Raw genomic sequence first — 22,668 nt, 5'->3', positions numbered from 1 at the left:
TTACAATTGTTTCAAGCTTTATAACAGAGGACTGCCTTTTTTATAGACCAAGGATAAAAGTCTCTTGTGAGTTAAGTCTGATTATGACATCACAATTTGTAAATTAAGCTATAGTATGATTACAGAGTGTAGACTGAACAAAAAGTGCTTTCCTATGGATTGAAGTTTGTATTTTCTTAAGCTTTGCATTCCAAAAAGTGCTAGCATTCTCTATTTCCAAAGGGCACATTAAGCTACTTCCCCATTATATATTTTTTGTGTTAAAAGTTATTTATACACAACTTGGTAAAACATACTAAATTTAATACATAATGAATTACATCCTGGGATTATCTTTATCAACAATCTGTAAATGGATAATAAAGATTGTGCATTAGATTTATCAGATTGATTTTGCTTAGAATTGCATTTACTCCTTGTCTAAATTGTTTATTTTTATAATATTATTAGATGCATTAATCTTTGTTGTTGTCCCATCTAATCATTTTTTTTATTTTGCAATGTGGAAAGAAACTGGTGCATTTTTATGATACCCATGCTTCAAGTGACTCTATGGCTTAAGCTGTTCCTTGAAAAATTAAATGCTATGCAAACAAAATATGTTCTGTGCTTTGAGGTACATTTGCCAGTTTTGTGTTTGCTTTTTAAAACATCTGTGGACAGTTAGCTCAGTTGGTTAGAGTGTGGCACTCGTAATGCCAAGGTCATGGGTTCGATCCTTGTTTTGGCTACTTGCTTTTCTTGATGGACAAGAATGGAATAAGCTCATCGGTGTAGCATGAATACTTGAAAATATAATAGACACATATATCACAAAATCTCTTCAAATCCATATCAGAAGCCAGCATGAGTGTCATCCTTTGGCTGATGAAGATTTTTCTCTACATGGCTCATTGACTTTTGTCTCAAATCGAGCAATATGGCATACCTAAGATTTGCAAGGGCAAATTAATCAGTTATTATATTGCTGCTCAAACATAGAGGGCACTAGGTGTTACTAGAAGAAGAAGATACGTTCTCCCCTCTCATTAGTGCACACTGAAGTAAAAAAAAATAAAATGGAGAATTTCTAAACACCAGAGCACAAGTAATGGATCTCTGCATTCTTATTGCATCTTTTCTTATTTCCAAATATTTGACATACTTCTGATTTGAAAAGTTTAAAAATGAGTTTAAACAAAGGACACCACTGAAAATGATGGAATTTATATGTTTTGTAAATGAAGATTTGCAACAATCATACTTTGAATGAAAATGGAGCTTTAAACAAAAGGAGAAATAATCAACATTAGGTCCCACCAAGATTTGAACTCGGATTACTGGATTCAAAGTCCAAATTGCTAACCATTACACCATGGAACCCTCAACTGAGCAAAGACTTCTACTGAAATGAGCTCATCTTTTAAATGCAAAGAAAAGAAATTCAATACTTTATATATATGATTTCAAGTTTCTAATAAGCTCAGGGATGCAATAGGTGTTATGTAGAATATTTGTCTAAAACCAATGATAATATATAAAAAGTAACCTATTTTTAAGGAGAAGATAAATACTAGAAACCCAAATGCCTAGGACCAATTTCAGTTGGAGCATCACCCCTTATGTTATCCTAGCATTGAATTGACAGTTTTTCTGTATTGTCATATTTGCATATCAGCCGCTTACAATTGTTTCAAGCTTTATAACAGAGGACTGCCTTTTTATATAGACCAAGGATGAAAGTCTCTTGTGAGTTAAGTCTGATTATGACATCACAATTTGTAAATTAAGCTATAGTATGATTACAGAGTGTAGACTGAACAAAAAGTGCTTTCCTATGGATTGAAGTTTGTATTTTCTTAAGCTTTGCATTCCAAAATGTGCTAGCATTCTCTATTTCCAAAGGGCATGTTAAGCTAATTCCCCATTATATATTTTTTGTGTTAAAAGTTATTTACACACCATGGTAAGACATACTAAATTTAACACATAATGAATTACATCCTGGGATTATCTTTATCAACAATCTGTAAATGGATAAGAAAGATTGTGCATTAGATTTATCAGATTGATTTTGCTTAGAATTGCATTTACTCCTTGTCTAAATTGTCTATTTTTATACTATTATTAGATGCATTAATCTTTGTTGTTGTCCTATCTAATCATTTTTTTTTATTTTGCAATGTGGAAAGAAACTGGTGCATTTTTATGATACCCATGCTTCAAGTGACTCTATGGCTTAAGCTGTTCCTTGAAAAATTAAATGCTATGCAAACAAAATATGTTCTGTGCTTTGAGGTACATTTGCCAGTTTTGTGTTTGCTTCTTAAAACATCTGTGGACAGTTCGCTCAGTTGGTTAGAGTGTGACACTCGTAATGCCAAGGTCATGGGTTCGATCCCTGTTTTGGCTACTTGCTTTTCTTGATGGACAAGAATGGAATAAGCTCATCGGTGTAGCATGAATACTTGAAAATATAATAGACACATATATCACAAAATCTCTTCAAATCCATATCAGAAGCCAGCATGAGTGTCATCCTTTGGCTGATGAAGATTTTTCTCTACATGGCTCATTGACTTTTGTCTCAAATCGAGCAATATGGCATACCTAAGATTTGCAAGGGCAAATTAATCAGTTATTATATTGCTGCTCAAACATAGAGGGCACTAGGTGTTACTAGAAGAAGAAGATACGTTCTCCCCTCTCATTAGTGCACACTGAAGTAAAAAAAAATTAAAATGGAGAATTTCTAAACACCAGAGCACAAGTAATGGATCTCTGCATTCTTATTGCATCTTTTCTTATTTCCAAATATTTGACATACTTCTGATTTGAAAAGTTTAAAAATGAGTTTAGACAAAGGACACCACTGAAAATGATGGAATTTATATGAATTGTAAATGAAGATTTGCAATACTCATACTTTGAATGAAAATGGAGCTTTAAACAAAAGGAGAAATAATCAACATTAGGTCCCACCGAGATTTGAACTCGGATTACTGGATTCAAAGTCCAGAGTGCTAACCATTACACGATGGAACCCTCAACTGAGCAAAGACTTCCACTGAACTGAGCTCATCTTTTAAATGCAAAGAAAAGAAATTCAACACTTTATATATATGATTTCAAGTTTCTAAAAAGCTCAGGGTTGCAATAGGTGTTATGTAGAATATTTGTCTAAAACCAATGATAATATATAAAAAGTAACCTATTTTTAAGGAGAAGATAAATACTAGAAACCCAAATGCCTAGGACCAATTTCAGTTGGAGCATCACCCCTTATGTTATCCTAGCATTGAATTGACAGTTTTTCTGTATTGTCAAATTTGCCTATCATCCACTTACAATTGTTTCAAGCTTTATAACAGAGGACTGCCTTTTTTATAGACCAAGGATGAAAGTGTCTTTTGAGTTAAGTCTGTTTAGGACATCACAATTTGTAAATTAAGCTATAGTATGATTACAGAGTGTAGACTGAACAAAAAGTGCTTTCCTATGGATTGAAGTTTGTATTTTCTTAAGCTTTGCATTCCAAAATGTGCTAGCATTCTCTATTTCCAAAGGGCACATTAAGCTACTTCCCCATTATATATTTTTTGTGTTAAAAGTTATTTATACACAACTTGGTAAAACATACTAAATTTAACACATAATGAATTACATCCTGGGTTTATCTTTATCAACAATCTGTAAATGGATAAGAAAGATTGTGCATTAGATTTATCAGATTGATTTTGCTTAGAATTGCATTTACTACTTGTCTAAATTGTCTATTTTTATACTATTATTAGATGCATTAATCTTTGTTGTTGTCCCATCTAATCATTTTTTATTTTGCAATGTGGAAAGAAACTGGAGCATTTTTATGATACCCATGCTTCAAGTGACTATGGCTTAAGCTGTTTCTTGAAATGCTATGCAAACAAAATATGTTCTGTGCTTTGAGGTACATTTGCCAGTTTTGTGTTTGCTTTTAGTAACATCTGTGGCCAGTTAGCTCAGTTGGTTAGAGCGTGGCGCTCGTAATCCCACGGTCATGGGTTCGATCCCTGTATTGGCTGCTTGCTTGTCTTGATGGACAAGAATAAGCTCATCGGTGTAGCATGAATACTTGAAAACATAATAGACACATATATCACAAAATCTCTTCAAATCCATATCAGAAGCCAGCATGAGTGTCATCCTTTGGCTGATGAAGATTTTTCTCTACATGGCTCATTGACTTTTGTCTCAAATCGAGCAATATGGCATACCTAAGATTTGCAAGGGCAAATTAATCAGTTATTATATTGCTGCTCAAACATAGAGGGCACTAGGTGTTACTAGAAGAAGAAGATACGTTCTCCCCTCCCATTAGTGCACACTGAAGAAAAAATAAATAAAATGGATAATTTCTAAACACCAGAGCACAAGTAATGGATCTTTGCATTCTTATTGCATCTTTTCTTATTTCCAAATATTTGACATACTTCTGATTTGAAAAGTTTAAAAATGAGTTTAGACAAAGGACACCACTGAAAATGATGGAATTTATATGTTTTGTAAATGAAGATTTGCAACAATCATACTTTGAATGAAAATGGAGCTTTAAACAAAAGAAGAAATAATCAACATTAGGTCCCACCGAGATTTGAACTCGGATTACTGGATTCAAAGTCCAAATTGCTAACCATTACACCATGGAACCCTCAACTGAGCAAAGACTTCTACTGAAATGAGCTCATCTTTTAAATGCAAAGAAAAGAAATTCAATACTTTATATATATGATTTCAAGTTTCTAATAAGCTCAGGGATGCAATAGGTGTTATGTAGAATATTTGTCTAAAACCAATGATAATATATAAAAAGTAACCTATTTTTAAGGAGAAGATAAATACTAGAAACCCAAATGCCTAGGACCAATTTCAGTTGGAGCATCACCCCTTATGTTATCCTAGCATTGAATTGACAGTTTTTCTGTATTGTCATATTTGCATATCAGCCGCTTACAATTGTTTCAAGCTTTATAACAGAGGACTGCCTTTTTTTATAGACCAAGGATGAAAGTCTCTTGTGAGTTAAGTCTGATTATGACATCACAATTTGTAAATTAAGCTATAGTATGATTACAGAGTGTAGACTGAACAAAAAGTGCTTTCCTATGGATTGAAGTTTGTATTTTCTTAAGCTTTGCATTCCAAAATGTGCTAGCATTCTCTATTTCCAAAGGGCATGTTAAGCTAATTCCCCATTATATATTTTTTGTGTTAAAAGTTATTTACACACCATGGTAAGACATACTAAATTTAACACATAATGAATTACATCCTGGGATTATCTTTATCAACAATCTGTAAATGGATAATAAAGATTGTGCATTAGATTTATCATATTGATTTTGCTTAGAATTGCATTTACTCCTTGTCTAAATTGTCTATTTTTATACTATTATTAGATGCATTAATCTTTGTTGTTGTCCTATCTAATCATTTTTTTTTATTTTGCAATGTGGAAAGAAACTGGTGCATTTTTATGATACCCATGCTTCAAGTGACTCTATGGCTTAAGCTGTTCCTTGAAAAATTAAATGCTATGCAAACAAAATATGTTCTGTGCTTTGAGCTACATTTGTCAGTTTTGTGTTTGCTTCTTAAAACATCTCTGGACAGTTAGCTCAGTTGGTTAGAGTGTGGCACTCGTAATGCCAAGGTCATGGGTTCGATCCCTGTTTTGGCTACTTGCTTTTCTTGATGGACAAGAATGGAATAAGCTCATCGGTGTAGCATGAATACTTGAAAATATAATAGATACATATATCACAAAATCTCTTCAAATCCATATCAGAAGCCAGCATGAGTGTCATCCTTTGGCTGATGAAGATTTTTCTCTACATGGCTCATTGACTTTTGTCTCAAATCGAGCAATATGGCATACCTAAGATTTGCAAGGGCAAATTAATCAGTTATTATATTGCTGCTCAAACATAGAGGGCACTAGGTGTTACTAGAAGAAGAAGATACGTTCTCCCCTCCCAATAGTGCACACTGAAGAAAAAATAAATAAAATGGAGAATTTATAAACACCAGAGCACAAGTAATGGATCTCAGCATTCTTATTGCATCTTTTCTTATTTCCAAATATTTGACATACTTCTGATTTGAAAAGTTTAAAAATGAGTTTAGACAAAGGACACCACTGAAAATGATGGAATTTATATGAATTGTAAATGAAGATTTGCAATACTCATACTTTGAATGAAAATGGAGCTTTAAACAAAAGGAGAAATAATCAACATTAGGTCCCACCGAGATTTGAACTCGGATTATTGGATTCAAAGTCCAGAGTGCTAAGCATTACACCATGGAACCCTCAACTGAACAAAGACTTCCACTGAACTGAGCTCATCTTTTAAATGCAAAGAAAAGAAATTCAATACTTTATATATATGATTTCAAGTTTCTAATAAGCTCAGGGATGCAATAGGTGTTATGTAGAATATTTGTCTAAAACCAATGATAATATATAAAAAGTAACCTATTTTTAAGGAGAAGATAAATACTAGAAACCCAAATGCCTAGGACCAATTTCAGTTGGAGTATCACCCCTTATGTTATCCTAGCATTGAATTGACAGTTTTTCTGTATTGTCATATTTGCATATCAGCCGCTTACAATTGTTTCAAGCTTTATAACAGAGGACTGCCTTTTTTTATAGACCAAGGATGAAAGTCTCTTGTGAGTTAAGTCTGATTATGACATCACAATTTGTAAATTAAGCAATAGTATGATTACAGAGTGTAGACTGAACAAAAAGTGCTTTCCTATGGATTGAAGTTTGTATTTTCTTAAGCTTTGCATTCCAAAATGTGCTAGCATTCTCTATTTCCAAAGGGCACATTAAGCTACTTCCCCATTATATATTTTTTTGTGTTAAAAGTTATTTATACACAACCTGGTAAAACATACTAAATTTAACACATAATGAATTACATCCTGGGTTTATCTTTATCAACAATCTGTAAATGGATAAGAAAGATTGTGCATTAGATTTATCAGATTGATTTTGCTTAGAATTGCATTTACTCCTTGTCTAAATTGTTTATTTTTATACTATTATTAGATGCATTAATCTTTGTTGTTGTCCTATCTAATCATTTTTTTTATTTTGCAATGTGGAAAGAAACTGGTGCATTTTTATGATACCCATGCTTCAAGTGACTCTATGGAGTAAATTTACTAAGGTGGGAGATTTTTAGAACTGGTGATGTTGCCCATGGCAACCAATCAGATTCTACTTACCATTTCTCTAGCTGCTTCTAGCAGATAATAGATATAATCTGATTGGTTGCCATAGGCAACATCACCAGTTCTAAAAATCTCCCACCTTAGTAAATTTACCCCTATGGCTTAAGCTGTTCCTTGAAAAATTAAATGCTATGCAAACAAAATATGTTCTGTGCTTTGAGGTACATTTGCCAGTTTTGTGTTTGCTTCTAGTAACATCTGTGGCCAGTTAGCTCAGTTGGTTAGAGCGTAGAGTTTGTAATGCCAAGGTCATGGGTTCGATCCCTGTTTTGGCTACTTGCTTTTCTTGATGGACAAGAATGGAATAAGCTCATCGGTGTGGCATGAATACATGAAAACATAATAGACACATATATCACAAAATCTCTTCAAATCCATATCAGAAGCCAGCATGAGTGTCATCCTTTTTACTGATGAAGATTTTTCTCTACATGGCTCATTGACTTTTGTCTCAAATCGAGCAATATGGTATACCTAAGATTTGCAAGGGCAAATTAATCAGGTATTATATTGCTGCTCAAACATAGAGGGCACTAGGTGTTACTAGAAGAAGAAGATACGTTCTCCCCTCTCATTAGTGCACACTGAAGTAAAAAAAAATTAAAATGGAGAATTTCTAAACACCAGAGCACAAGTAATGGATCTCTGCATTCTTATTGCATCTTTTCTTATTTCCAAATATTTGACATACTTCTGATTTGAAAAGTTTAAAAATGAGTTTAGACAAAGGACACCACTGAAAATTATGGAATTTATATGAATTGTAAATGAAGATTTGCAATACTCATACTTTGAATGAAAATGGAGCTTTAAACAAAAGGAGAAATAATCAACATTAGGTCCCACCGAGATTTTAACTCGGATTACTGGACTCAAAGTCCAGAGTGCTAACCATTACACCATGGAACCCTCAACTGGGCAAAGACTTCCACTGAACTGAGCTCATCTTTTAAATGCAAAGAAAAGAAATTCAATACTTTATATATATGATTTCAAGTTTCTAATAAGCTCAGGGATGCAATAGGTGTTATGTAGAATATTTGTCTAAAACCAATGATAATATATAAAAAGTAACCTATTTTTAAGGAGAAGATAAATACTAGAAACCCAAATGCCTAGGACCAATTTCAGTTGGAGCATCACCCCTTATGTTATCCTAGCATTGAATTGACAGTTTTTCTGTATTGTCATATTTGCATATCAGCCGCTTACAATTGTTTCAAGCTTTATAACAGAGGACTGCCTTTTTTATAGACCAAGGATGAAAGTGTCTTGTGAGTTAAGTCTGATTATGACATCACAATTTGTAAATTAAGCTATAGTATGATTACAGAGTGTAGACTGAACAAAAAGTGCTTTCCTATGGATTGAAGTTTGTATTTTCTTAAGCTTTGCTTTCCAAAATGTGCTAGCATTCTCTATTTCCAATGGGCATGTTAAGCTAATTCCCCATTATATATTTTTTGTGTTAAAAGTTATTTATACACAACTTGGTAAAACATACTAAATTTAACACATAATGAATTACATCCTGGGATTATCTTTATCAACAATCTGTAAATGGATAATAAAGATTGTGTATTAGATTTATCAGATTGATTTTGCTTAGAATTGCATTTACTCCTTGTCTAAATTGTCTATTTTTATACTATTATTAGATGCATTAATCTTTGTTGTTGTCCTATCTAATCATTTTTTTATTTTGCAATGTGGAAAGAAACTGGTGCATTTTTATGATACCCATGCTTCAAGTGACTCTATGGCTTAAGCTGTTCCTTGAAAAATTAAATGCTATGCAAACAAAATATGTTCTGTGCTTTGAGGTACATTCGCCAGTTTTGTGTTTGCTTCTAGTAACATCTGTGGCCAGTTATCTCAGTTGGTTAGAGCGTGGAGTTTGTAATGCCAAGGTCATGGGTTCGATCCCTGTTTTGGCTACTTGCTTTTCTTGATGGAAAAGAATGGAATAAGCTCATCGGTGTAGCATGAATACATGAAAACATAATAGACACATATATCACAAAATCTCTTCAAATCCATATCAGAAGCCAGCATGAGTGTCATCCTTTGGCTGATGAAGATTTTTCTCTACATGGCTCATTGACTTTTGTCTCAAATCGAGCAATATGGCATACCTAAGATTTGCAAGGGCAAATTAATCAGTTATTATATTGCTGCTCAAACATAGAGGGCACTAGGTGTTACTAGAAGAAGAAGATATGTTCTCCCCTCTCATTAGTGCACACTGAAGTAAAAAAAATTAAAATGGATAATTTCTAAACACCAGAGCACAAGTAATGGATCTTTGCATTCTTATTGCATCTTTTCTTATTTCCAAATATTTGACATACTTCTGATTTGAAAAGTTTAAAAATGAGTTTAGACAAAGGACACCACTGAAAATGATGGAATTTATATGAATTGTAAATGAAGATTTGCAATACTCATACTTTGAATGAAAATGGAGCTTTAAACAAAATGAGAAATAATCAACATTAGGTCACACTGAGATTTGAACTCGGATTACTGGACTCAAAGTCCAAAGTGCTAACCATTACACCATGGTACCCTCAACTGAGCAAAGACTTCTACTGAACTGAGCTCATCTTTTAAATGCAAAGAAAAGAAATTCAATACTATATATATATGATTTCAAGTTTCTAATAAGCTCAGTGATGCAATAGGTGTTATGTAGAATATTTGTCTAAAACCAATGATAATATATAAAAAGTAACCTATTTTTAAGGAGAAGATAAATACTAGAAACCCAAATGCCTAGGACCAATTTCAGTTGGAGCATCACCCCTTATGTTATCCTAGCATTGAATTGACAGTTTTTCTGTATTGTCATATTTGCGTATCAGCCACTTACAATTGTTTCAAGCTTTATAACAGAGGACTGCCTTTTTTATAGACCAAGGATGAAAGTGTCTTGTGAGTTAAGTCTGATTATGACATCACAATTTGTAAATTAAGCTATAGTATGATTACAGAGTGTAGACTGAACAAAAAGTGCTTTCCTATGGATTGAAGTTTGTATTTTCTTAAGCTTTGCATTCCAAAATGTGCTAGCATTCTCTATTTCCAAAGGGCACATTAAGCTACTTCCCCATTATATATTTTTTTGTGTTAAAAGTTATTTATACACAACTTGGTAAAACATACTAAATTTAACACATAATGAATTACATCCTGGGATTATCTTTATCAACAATCTGTAAATGGATAATAAAGATTGTGCATTAGATTTATCAGATTGATTTTGCTTAGAATTGCATTTACTCCTTGTCTAAATTGTCTATTTTTATACTATTATTAGATTCATTAATCTTTGTTGTTGTCCTATCTAATCATTTTTTTATTTTGCAATGTGGAAAGAAATCGGTGCATTTTTATGATACCCATGCTTCAAGTGACTCTATGGCTTAAGCTGTTCCTTGAAAAATTAAATGCTATGCAAACAAAATATGTTCTGTGCTTTGAGGTACATTTGCCAGTTTTGTGTTTGCTTCTTAAAACATCTGTGGACAGTTAGCTCAGTTGGTTAGAGTGTGGCACTTGTAATGCCAAGGTCATGGGTTCGATCCCTGTTTTGGCTACTTGCTTTTCTTGATGGACAAGAATGGAATAAGCTCATCGGTGTAGCATGAATACTTGAAAACATAATAGACACATATATCACAAAATCTCTTCAAATCTATATCAGAAGCCAGCATGAGTGTCATCCTTTGGCTGATGAAGATTTTTCTCTACATGGCTCATTGACTTTTGTCTCAAATCGAGCAATATGGCATACCTAAGATTTGCAAGGGCAAATTAATCAGTTATTATATTGCTGCTCAAACATAGAGGGCACTAGGTGTTACTAGAAGAAGAATATACGTTCTCCCTCTCATTAGTGCACACTGAAGTAAAAAAAATTAAAATGGAGAATTTCTAAACACTAGAGGACAAGTAATGGATCTCTGCATTCTTATTGCATCTTTTCTTATTTCCAAATATTTGACATACTTCTGATTTGAAAAGTTTAAAAATGAGTTTAGACAAAGGACACCACTGAAAATGATGGAATTTATATGAATTGTAAATGAAGATTTGCAATACTCATACTTTGAATGAAAATGGAGCTTTAAACAAAAGGAGAAATAATCAACATTAGGTCCCACCGAGATTTGAACTCGGATTACTGGATTCAAAGTCCAGAGCGCTAACCATTACACCATGGAACCCTCAAATGAGCAAAGCATTCCACTTAACTGAGCTCATCTTTTAAATGCAAAGAAAAGAAATTCAATACTTTATATATATGATTTCAAGTTTCTAATAAGCTCAGGGATGCAATAGGTGTTATGTAGAATGTTTGTCTAAAACCAATGATAATATATAAAAAGTAACCTATTTTTAAGGAGAAGATAAATACTAGAAACCCAAATGCCTAGGACCAATTTCAGTTGGAGCATCACCCCTTATGTTATCCTAGCATTGAATTGACAGTTTTTCTGTATTGTCATATTTGCATATCAGCCGCTTACAATTGTTTCAAGCTTTATAACAGAGGACTGCCTTTTTTTAAAGACCAAGGATGAAAGTCTCTTGTGAGTTAAGTCTGATTATGACATCACAATTTGTAAATTAAGCTATAGTATGATTACAGAGTTTAGACTGAACAAAAAGTGCTTTCCTATGGATTGAAGTTTGTATTTTCTTAAGCTTTGCATTCCAAAATGTGCTAGCATTCTCTATTTCCAAAGGGCATGTTAAGCTTATTCCCCATTATATATTTTTTGTGTTAAAAGTTATTTACACACCATGGTAAGACATACTAAATTTAACACATAATGAATTACATCCTGGGATTATCTTTATCAACAATCTGTAAATGGATAATAAAGATTGTGCATTAGATTTATCAGATTGATTTTGCTTAGAATTGCATTTACTCCTTGTCTAAATTGTCTATTTTTATACTATTATTAGATGCATTAATCTTTGTTGTTGTCCTATCTAATCATTTTTTTTTATTTTGCAATGTGGAAAGAAACTGGTGCATTTTTATGATACCCATGCTTCAAGTGACTCTATGGCTTAAGCTGTTCCTTGAAAAATTAAATGCTATGCAAACAAAATATGTTCTGTGCTTTGAGGTACATTTGCCAGTTTTGTGTTTGCTTCTAGTAACATCTGTGGCCAGTTAGCTCAGTTGGTTAGAGCGTTGAGTATGTAATGCCAAGGTCATTGGTTCGATCCCTGTTTTGGCTACTTGCTTTTCTTGATGGACAAGAATGGAATAAGCTCATCGGTGTAGCATGAATACATGAAAACATAATAGACACATATATCACAAAATCTCTAAAAATCCATATCAGAAGCCAGCATGAGTGTCATCCTTTGGCTGATGAAGATTTTTCTCTACATGGCTCATTGACTTTTGTCTCAAATCGAGCAATATGGCATACCTATGATTTGCAATGGCAAATTAATCAGTTATTATATTGCTGCTCAAACATAGAGGGCACTAGGTGTTACTAGAAGAAGAAGATACGTTCTCCCCTCTCATTAGTGCACACTGAAGTAAAAAAAATTAAAATGGAGAATTTCTAAACACCAGAGCACAAGTAATGGATCTCTGCATTCTTATTGCATCTTTTCTTATTTCCAAATATTTGACATACTTCTGATTTGAAAAGTTTAAAAATGAGTTTAGACAAAGGACACCACTGAAAATGATGGAATTTAAATGAATTGTAAATGAAGATTTGCAATACTCATACTTTGAATGAAAATGGAGCTTTAAACAAAAGGAGAAACAATCAACATTAGGTCCCACCGAGATTTGAACTCAGATTACTGGATTCAAAGTCCAGAGTGCTAACCATTACACCATGGAACCCTCAACTGAGCAAATACTTCTACTGAACTGAGCTCATCTTTTAAATGCAAAGAAAAGAAATTCAATACTTTATATATATGATTTCAAGTTTCTAATAAGCTCAGGGATGCAATAGGTGTTATGTAGAATATTTGTCTAAAACCAATGATAATATATAAAAAGTAACCTTTTTTTAAGGAGAAGATAAATACTAGAAACCCAAATGCCTAGGACCAATTTCAGTTGGAGCATCACCCCTTATGTTATCCTAGCATTGAATTGACAGTTTTTCTGTATTGTCATATTTGCCTATCATCCACTTACAATTGTTTCAAGCTTTATAATAGAGGACTGCCTTTTTTATAGACCAAGGATGAAAGTCTCTTGTGAGTTAAGTCTGATTATAACATCACAATTTGTAAATTAAGCTATAGTATGATTACAGAGTGTAGACTGAACAAAAAGTGCTTTCCTATGGATTGAAGTTTGTATTTTCTTAAGCTTTGCATTCCAAAATGTGCTAGCATTCTCTATTTCCAAAGGGCACATTAAGCTACTTCCCCATTATATATTTTTTGTGTTAAAAGTTATTTATACACAACATGGTAAAACATACTAAATTTAACACATAATGAATTACATCCTGGGATTATCTTTATCAACAATCTGTAAATGGATAATAAAGATTGTGCATTAGATTTATCAGATTGATTTTGCTTAGAATTGCATTTACTCCTTGTCTAAATTGTCTATTTTTATACTATTACTAGATACATTAATCTTTGTTGTTGTCCTATCTAATCATTTTTTTATTTTGCAATGTGGAAAGAAACTGGTGCATTTTTATGATGCCCATGCTTCAAGTGACTCTATGGCTTAAGCTGTTCCTTGAAAAATTAAATGCTATGCAAACAAAATATGTTCTGTGCTTTGAGGTACATTTGCCAGTTTTGTGTTTGCTTCTTAAAACATCTGTGGACAGTTCGCTCAGTTGGTTAGAGTGTGACACTCGTAATGCCAAGGTCATGGGTTCGATCCCTGTTTTGGCTACTTGCTTTTCTTGATGGACAAGAATGGAATAAGCTCATCGGTGTAGCATGAATACTTGAAAATATAATAGACACATATATCACAAAATCTCTTCAAATCCATATCAGAAGCCAGCATGAGTGTCATCCTTTGGCTGATGAAGATTTTTCTCTACATGGCTCATTGACTTTTGTCTCAAATCGAGCAATATGGCATACCTAAGATTTGCAAGGGCAAATTAATCAGTTATTATATTGCTGCTCAAACATAGAGGGCACTAGGTGTTACTAGAAGAAGAAGATACGTTCTCCCCTCTCATTAGTGCACACTGAAGTAAAAAAAATTAAAATGGAGAATTTCTAAACACCAGAGCACAAGTAATGGATCTCTGCATTCTTATTGCATCTTTTCTTATTTCCAAATATTTGACATACTTCTGATTTGAAAAGTTTAAAAATGAGTTAAGACAAAGGACACCACTGAAAATGATGGAATTTATATGAATTGTAAATGAAGATTTGCAATACTCATACTTTGAATGAAAATGGAGCTTTAAACAAAAGGAGAAATAATCAACATTAGGTCCCACCGAGATTTGAACTCGGATTACTGGATTCAAAGTCCAGAGTGCTAACCATTACACCATGGAACCCTCAAATGAGCAAAGAATTCCACTTAACTGAGCTCATCTTTTAAATGCAAAGAAAAGAAATTCAATACTTTATATATATGATTTCAAGTTTCTAATAAGCTCAGGGATGCAATAGGTGTTATGTAGAATGTTTGTCTAAAACCAATGATAATATATAAAAAGTAACCTATTTTTAAGGAGAAGATAAATACTAGAAACCCAAATGCCTAGGACCAATTTCAGTTGGAGCATCACCCCTTATGTTATCCTAGCATTGAATTGACAGTTTTTCTGTATTGTCATATTTGCATATCAGCCGCTTACAATTGTTTCAAGCTTTATAACAGAGGACTGCCTTTTTTTAAAGACCAAGGATGAAAGTCTCTTGTGAGTTAAGTCTGATTATGACATCACAATTTGTAAATTAAGCTATAGTATGATTACAGAGTTTAGACTGAACAAAAAGTGCTTTCCTATGGATTGAAGTTTGTATTTTCTTAAGCTTTGCATTCCAAAATGTGCTAGCATTCTCTATTTCCAAAGGGCATGTTAAGCTTATTCCCCATTATATATTTTTTGTGTTAAAAGTTATTTACACACCATGGTAAGACATACTAAATTTAACACATAATGAATTACATCCTGGGATTATCTTTATCAACAATCTGTAAATGGATAATAAAGATTGTGCATTAGATTTATCAGATTGATTTTGCTTAGAATTGCATTTACTCCTTGTCTAAATTGTCTATTTTTATACTATTATTAGATGCATTAATCTTTGTTGTTGTCCTATCTAATCATTTTTTTTTATTTTGCAATGTGGAAAGAAACTGGTGCATTTTTATGATACCCATGCTTCAAGTGACTCTATGGCTTAAGCTGTTCCTTGAAAAATTAAATGCTATGCAAACAAAATATGTTCTGTGCTTTGAGGTACATTTGCCAGTTTTGTGTTTGCTTCTAGTAACATCTGTGGCCAGTTAGCTCAGTTGGTTAGAGCGTGGAGTATGTAATGCCAAGGTCATGGGTTCGATCCCTGTTTTGGCTACTTGCTTTTCTTGATGGACAAGAATGGAATAAGCTCATCGGTGTAGCATGAATACATGAAAACATAATAGACACATATATCACAAAATCTCTAAAAATCCATATCAGAAGCCAGCATGAGTGTCATCCTTTGGCTGATGAAGATTTTTCTCTACATGGCTCATTGACTTTTGTCTCAAATCGAGCAATATGGCATACCAATGATTTGCAATGGCAAGTTAATCAGTTATTATATTGCTGCTCAAACATAGAGGGCACTAGGTGTTACTAGAAGAAGAAGATACGTTCTCCCCTCTCATTAGTGCACACTGAAGTAAAAAAATTAAAATGGAGAATTTCTAAACACCAGAGCACAAGTAATGGATCTCTGCATTCTTATTGCATCTTTTCTTATTTCCAAATATTTGACATACTTCTGATTTGAAAAGTTTAAAAATGAGTTTAGACAAAGGACACCACTGAAAATGATGGAATTTAAATGAATTGTAAATGAAGATTTGCAATACTCATACTTTGAATGAAAATGGAGCTTTAAACAAAAGGAGAAACAATCAACATTAGGTCCCACCGAGATTTGAACTCAGATTACTGGATTCAAAGTCCAGAGTGCTAACCATTACACCATGGAACCCTCAAATGAGCAAAGAATTCCACTTAACTGAGCTCATCTTTTAAATGCAAAGAAAAGAAATTCAATACTTTATATATATGATTTCAAGTTTCTAATAAGCTCAGGGATGCAATAGGTGTTATGTAGAATGTTTGTCTAAAACCAATGATAATATATAAAAAGTAACCTATTTTTAAGGAGAAGATAAATACTAGAAACCCAAATGCCTAGGACCAATTTCAGTTGGAGCATCACCCCTTATGTTATCCTAGCATTGAATTGACAGTTTTTCTGTATTGTCATATTTGCCTATCATCCACTTACAATTGTTTCAAGCTTTATAACAGAGGACTGCCTTTTTTATAGACCAAGGATAAAAGTCTCTTGTGAGTTAAGTCTGATTATGACATCACAATTTGTAAATTAAGCTATAGTATGATTACAGAGTGTAGACTGAACAAAAAGTGCTTTCCTATGGATTGAAGTTTGTATTTTCTTAAGCTTTGCATTCCAAAAAGTGCTAGCATTCTCTATTTCCAAAGGGCACATTAAGCTACTTCCCCATTATATATTTTTTGTGTTAAAAGTTATTTATACACAACTTGGTAAAACATACTAAATTTAATACATAATGAATTACATCCTGGGATTATCTTTATCAACAATCTGTAAATGGATAAGAAAGATTGTGCATTAGATTTATCAGATTGATTTTGCTTAGAATTGCATTTACTCCTTGTCTAAATTGTTTATTTTTATACTATTATTAGATGCATTAATCTTTGTTGTTGTCCTATCTAATCATTTTTTTTATTTTGCAATGTGGAAAGAAACTGGTGCATTTTTATGATACCCATGCTTCAAGTGACTCTATGGCTTAAGCTGTTCCTTGAAAAATTAAATGCTATGCAAACAAAATATGTTCTGTGCTTTGAGGTACATTTGCCAGTTTTGTGTTTGCTTCTTAAAACATCTGTGGACAGTTCGCTCAGTTGGTTAGAGTGTGACACTCGTAATGCCAAGGTCATGGGTTCAATCCCTGTTTTGGCTATTTGCTTTTCTTGATGGACAAGAATGGAATAAGCTCATCGGTGTAGCATGAATACTTGAAAATATAATAGACACATATATCACAAAATCTCTTCAAATCCATATCAGAAGCCAGCATGAGTGTCATCCTTTGGCTGATGAAGATTTTTCTCTACATGGCTCATTGACTTTTGTCTCAAATCGAGCAATATGGCATACCTAAGATTTGCAAGGGCAAATTAATCAGTTATTATATTGCTGCTCAAACATAGAGGGCACTAGGTGTTACTAGAAGAAGAAGATACGTTCTCCCCTCTCATTAGTGCACACTGAAGTAAAAAAAATTAAAATGGAGAATTTCTAAACACCAGAGCACAAGTAATGGATCTCTGCATTCTTATTGCATCTTTTCTTATTTCCAAATATTTGACATACTTCTGATTTGAAAAGTTTAAAAATGAGTTTAGACAAAGGACACCACTGAAAATGATGGAATTTATATGAATTGTAAATGAAGATTTGCAATACTCATACTTTGAATGAAAATGGAGCTTTAAACAAAAGGAGAAATAATCAACATTAGGTCCCACCGAGATTTGAACTCGGATTACTGGATTCAAAGTCCAGAGTGCTAACCATTACACCATGGAACCCTCAACTGAGCAAAGACTTCCACTGAACTGAGCTCATCTTTTAAATGCAAAGAAAAGAAATTCAACACTTTATATATATGATTTCAAGTTTCTAAAAAGCTCAGGGATGCAATAGGTGTTATGTAGAATATTTGTCTAAAACCAATGATAATATATAAAAAGTAACCTATTTTTAAGGAGAAGATAAATACTAGAAACCCAAATGCCTAGGACCAATTTCAGTTGGAGCATCACCCCTTATGTTATCCTAGCATTGAATTGACAGTTTTTCTGTATTGTCAAATTTGCCTATCATCCACTTACAATTGTTTCAAGCTTTATAACAGAGGACTGCCTTTTTTATAGACCAAGGATGAAAGTGTCTTGTGAGTTAAGTCTGTTTATGACATCACAATTTGTAAATTAAGCTATAGTATGATTACAGAGTGTAGACTGAACAAAAAGTGCTTTCCTATGGATTGAAGTTTGTATTTTCTTAAGCTTTGCATTCCAAAATGTGCTAGCATTCTCTATTTCCAAAGGGCACATTAAGCTACTTCCCCATTATATATTTTTTGTGTTAAAAGTTATTTATACACAACTTGGTAAAACATACTAAATTTAACACATAATGAATTACATCCTGGGTTTATCTTTATCAACAATCTGTAAATGGATAAGAAAGATTGTGCATTAGATTTATCAGATTGATTTTGCTTAGAATTGCATTTACTACTTGTCTAAATTGTCTATTTTTATACTATTATTAGATGCATTAATCTTTGTTGTTGTCCCATCTAATCATTTTTTTATTTTGCAATGTGGAAAGAAACTGGAGCATTTTTATGATACCCATGCTTCAAGTGACTATGGCTTAAGCTGTTTCTTGAAATGCTATGCAAACAAAATATGTTCTGTGCTTTGAGGTACATTTGCCAGTTTTGTGTTTGCTTTTAGTAACATCTGTGGCCAGTTAGCTCAGTTGGTTAGAGCGTGGCGCTCGTAATCCCACGGTCATGGGTTCGATCCCTGTATTGGCTACTTGCTTTTCTTGATGGACAAGAATGGAATAAGCTCATCGGTGTAGCATGAATACTTGAAAACATAATAGACACATATATCACAAAATCTCTTCAAATCCATATCAGAAGCCAGCATGAGTGTCATCCTTTGGCTGATGAAGATTTTTCTCTACATGGCTCATTGACTTTTGTCTCAAATCGAGCAATATGGCATACCTAAGATTTGCAAGGGCAAATTAATCAGTTATTATATTGCTGCTCAAACATAGAGGGCACTAGGTGTTACTAGAAGAAGAAGATATGTTCTCCCCTCCCAATAGTGCACACTGAAGAAAAAATAAATAAAATGGAGAATTTATAAACACCAGAGCACAAGTAATGGATCTCAGCATTCTTATTGCATCTTTTCTTATTTCCAAATATTTGACATACTTCTGATTTGAAAAGTTTAAAAATGAGTTTAGACAAAGGACACCACTGAAAATGATGGAATTTATATGTTTTGTAAATGAAGATTTGCAACAATCATACTTTGAATGAAAATGGAGCTTTAAACAAAAGAAGAAATAATCAACATTAGGTCCCACCGAGATTTGAACTCGGATTACTGGATTTAAAGTCCAAATTGCTAACCATTACACCATGGAACCCTCAACTGAGCAAAGACTTCTACTGAAATGAGCTCATCTTTTAAATGCAAAGAAAAGAAATTCAATACTTTATATATATGATTTCAAGTTTCTAATAAGCTCAGGGATGCAATAGGTGTTATGTAGAATATTTGTCTAAAACCAATGATAATATATAAAAAGTAACCTATTTTTAAGGAGAAGATAAATACTAGAAACCCAAATGCCTAGGACCAATTTCAGTTGGAGCATCACCCCTTATGTTATCCTAGCATTGAATTGACAGTTTTTCTGTATTGTCATATTTGCATATCAGCCGCTTACAATTGTTTCAAGCTTTATAACAGAGGACTGCCTTTTTTTATAGACCAAGGATGAAAGTCTCTTGTCAGTTAAGTCTGATTATGACATCACAATTTGTAAATTAAGCTATAGTATGATTACAGAGTGTAGACTGAACAAAAAGTGCTTTCCTATGGATTGAAGTTTGTATTTTCTTAAGCTTTGCATTCCAAAATGTGCTAGCATTCTCTATTTCCAAAGGGCATGTTAAGCTAATTCCCCATTATATATTTTTTGTGTTAAAAGTTATTTACACACCATGGTAAGACATACTAAATTTAACACATAATGAATTACATCCTGGGATTATCTTTATCAACAATCTGTAAATGGATAATAAAGATTGTGCATAAGATTTATCAGATTGATTTTGCTTAGAATTGCATTTACTCCTTGTCTAAATTGTCTATTTTTATACTATTATTAGATGCATTAATCTTTGTTGTTGTCCTATCTAATCATTTTTTTTTTATTTTGCAATGTGGAAAGAAACTGGTGCATTTTTATGATACCCATGCTTCAAGTGACTCTATGGCTTAAGCTGTTCCTTGAAAAATTAAATGCTATGCAAACAAAATATGTTCTGTGCTTTGAGGTACATTTGCCAGATTTGTGTTTGCTTCTTAAAACATCTGTGGACAGTTCGCTCAGTTGGTTAGAGTGTGGCGCTCGTAATCCCACGGTCATGGGTTCGATCCCTGTATTGGCTACTTGCTTTTCTTGATGGACAAGAATGGAATAAGCTCATCGGTGTAGCATGAATACTTGAAAACATAATAGACACATATATCACAAAATCTCTAAAAATCCATATCAGAAGCCAGCATGAGTGTCATCCTTTGGCTGATGAAGATTTTTCTCTACATGGCTCATTGACTTTTGTCTCAAATCGAGCAATATGGCATACCTAAGATTTGCAAGGGCAAATTAATCAGTTATTATATTGCTGCTCAAACATAGAGGGCACTAGGTGTTACTAGAAGAAGATACGTTCTCCCCTCCCAATAGTGCACACTGAAGAAAAAATAAATAAAATGGAGAATTTATAAACACCAGAGCACAAGTAATGGATCTCAGCATTCTTATTGCATCTTTTCTTATTTCCAAATATTTGACATACTTCTGATTTGAAAAGTTTAAAAATGAGTTTAGACAAAAGACACCACTGAAAATGATGGAATTTATGTGAATTGTAAATGAAGATTTGCAATACTCATACTTTGAATGAAAATGGAGCTTTAAACAAAAGCAGAAATAATCAACATTAGGTCCCACCGAGATTTGAACTCGGATTATTGGATTCAAAGTCCAGAGTGCTAACCATTACACCATGGAACCCTCAACTGAGCAAAGACTTCCACTGAACTGAGCTCATCTTTTAAATGCAAAGAAAAGAAATTCAATACTTTATATATATGATTTCAAGTTTCTAATAAGCTCAGGGATGCAATAGGTGTTATGTAGAATATTTGTCTAAAACCAATGATAATATATAAAAAGTAACCTATTTTTAAGGAGAAGATAAATACTAGAAACCCAAATGCCTAGGACCAATTTCAGTTGGAGCATCACCCCTTATGTTATCCTAGCATTGAATTGACAGTTTTTCTGTATTGTCATATTTGCATATCAGCCGCTTACAATTGTTTCAAGCTTTATAACAGAGGACTGCCTTTTTTTATAGATCAAGGATGAAAGTCTCTTGTGAGTTAAGTCTGATTATGACATCACAATTTGTAAATTAAGCAATAGTATGATTACAGAGTGTAGACTGAACAAAAAGTGCTTTCCTATGGATTGAAGTTTGTATTTTCTTAAGCTTTGCATTCCAAAATGTGCTAGCATTCTCTATTTCCAATGGGCATGTTAAGCTAATTCCCCATTATATATTTTTTGTGTTAAAAGTTATTTATACACAACTTGGTAAAACATACTAAATTTAACACATAATGAATTACATCCTGGGATTATCTTTATCAACAATCTGTAAATGGATAATAAAGATTGTGTATTAGATTTATCAGATTGATTTTGCTTAGAATTGCATTTACTCCTGTCTAAATTGTCTATTTTTATACTATTATTAGATGCATTAATCTTTGTTGTTGTCCTATCTAATAATTTTTTTATTTTGCAATGTGGAAAGAAACTGGTGCATTTTTATGATACCCATGCTTCAAGTGACTCTATGGCTTAAGCTGTTCCTTGAAAAATTAAATGCTATGCAAACAAAATATGTTCTGTGCTTTGAGGTACATTTGCCAGTTTTGTGTTTGCGTCTTAAAACATCTGTGGACAGTTCGCTCAGTTGGTTAGAGTGTGGCGCTCGTAATGCCACGGTCATGGGTTTCGATCCCTGTATTGGCTACTTGCTTTTCTTGATGGACAAGAATGGAATAAGCTCATCGGTGTAGCATGAATACTTGAAAACATAATAGACACATATATCACAAAATCTCTTCAAATCCATATCAGAAGCCAGCATGAGTGTCATCCTTTGGCTGATGAAGATTTTTCTCTACATGGCTCATTGACTTTTGTCTCAAATCGAGCAATATG

At 33.1% G+C, this 22,668-nt stretch overlaps 13 non-coding genes across 13 annotated transcripts; 4 read left to right on the top strand and 9 right to left on the bottom strand.

Annotated features, from left to right (window-relative positions):
• Positions 1 to 2,952: 2,952 nt before the first annotated feature.
• On the bottom strand, positions 2,953 to 3,024 carry TRNAQ-UUG (transfer RNA glutamine (anticodon UUG)). The gene has a single exon. It is a non-coding gene; the product is annotated as a tRNA-Gln (tRNA).
• Positions 3,025 to 3,969: 945 nt separating this feature from the next.
• Positions 3,970 to 4,043, top strand: TRNAT-CGU (transfer RNA threonine (anticodon CGU)). Its single transcript has one exon. It is a non-coding gene; the product is annotated as a tRNA-Thr (tRNA).
• A 554-nt stretch (positions 4,044 to 4,597) lies between these two features.
• Positions 4,598 to 4,669, bottom strand: TRNAQ-UUG (transfer RNA glutamine (anticodon UUG)). Its single transcript has one exon. It is a non-coding gene; the product is annotated as a tRNA-Gln (tRNA).
• A 956-nt stretch (positions 4,670 to 5,625) lies between these two features.
• Positions 5,626 to 5,699, top strand: TRNAT-CGU (transfer RNA threonine (anticodon CGU)). The gene has a single exon. It is a non-coding gene; the product is annotated as a tRNA-Thr (tRNA).
• A 2,404-nt stretch (positions 5,700 to 8,103) lies between these two features.
• Positions 8,104 to 8,175, bottom strand: TRNAQ-UUG (transfer RNA glutamine (anticodon UUG)). Its single transcript has one exon. It is a non-coding gene; the product is annotated as a tRNA-Gln (tRNA).
• A 2,616-nt stretch (positions 8,176 to 10,791) lies between these two features.
• TRNAT-UGU (transfer RNA threonine (anticodon UGU)) lies at positions 10,792 to 10,865 on the top strand. Its single transcript has one exon. It is a non-coding gene; the product is annotated as a tRNA-Thr (tRNA).
• Positions 10,866 to 11,423: 558 nt separating this feature from the next.
• On the bottom strand, positions 11,424 to 11,495 carry TRNAQ-UUG (transfer RNA glutamine (anticodon UUG)). The gene has a single exon. It is a non-coding gene; the product is annotated as a tRNA-Gln (tRNA).
• A 1,589-nt stretch (positions 11,496 to 13,084) lies between these two features.
• TRNAQ-UUG (transfer RNA glutamine (anticodon UUG)) lies at positions 13,085 to 13,156 on the bottom strand. Its single transcript has one exon. It is a non-coding gene; the product is annotated as a tRNA-Gln (tRNA).
• Positions 13,157 to 14,744: 1,588 nt separating this feature from the next.
• Positions 14,745 to 14,816, bottom strand: TRNAQ-UUG (transfer RNA glutamine (anticodon UUG)). The gene has a single exon. It is a non-coding gene; the product is annotated as a tRNA-Gln (tRNA).
• A 1,588-nt stretch (positions 14,817 to 16,404) lies between these two features.
• Positions 16,405 to 16,476, bottom strand: TRNAQ-UUG (transfer RNA glutamine (anticodon UUG)). Its single transcript has one exon. It is a non-coding gene; the product is annotated as a tRNA-Gln (tRNA).
• Positions 16,477 to 18,065: 1,589 nt separating this feature from the next.
• On the bottom strand, positions 18,066 to 18,137 carry TRNAQ-UUG (transfer RNA glutamine (anticodon UUG)). Its single transcript has one exon. It is a non-coding gene; the product is annotated as a tRNA-Gln (tRNA).
• A 946-nt stretch (positions 18,138 to 19,083) lies between these two features.
• On the top strand, positions 19,084 to 19,157 carry TRNAT-CGU (transfer RNA threonine (anticodon CGU)). The gene has a single exon. It is a non-coding gene; the product is annotated as a tRNA-Thr (tRNA).
• A 2,218-nt stretch (positions 19,158 to 21,375) lies between these two features.
• On the bottom strand, positions 21,376 to 21,447 carry TRNAQ-UUG (transfer RNA glutamine (anticodon UUG)). The gene has a single exon. It is a non-coding gene; the product is annotated as a tRNA-Gln (tRNA).
• Between the last annotated feature and the right edge of the window lie 1,221 nt (positions 21,448 to 22,668).

Source organism: Pseudophryne corroboree, chromosome 11 (genome assembly GCF_028390025.1).
Source record: "Pseudophryne corroboree isolate aPseCor3 chromosome 11, aPseCor3.hap2, whole genome shotgun sequence".
Lineage (NCBI taxonomy): Eukaryota > Metazoa > Chordata > Amphibia > Anura > Myobatrachidae > Pseudophryne > Pseudophryne corroboree.
The sequence above is the reverse complement of the archived record's forward strand: the minus strand, read 5'-3'. Positions and strand labels throughout refer to the sequence as shown.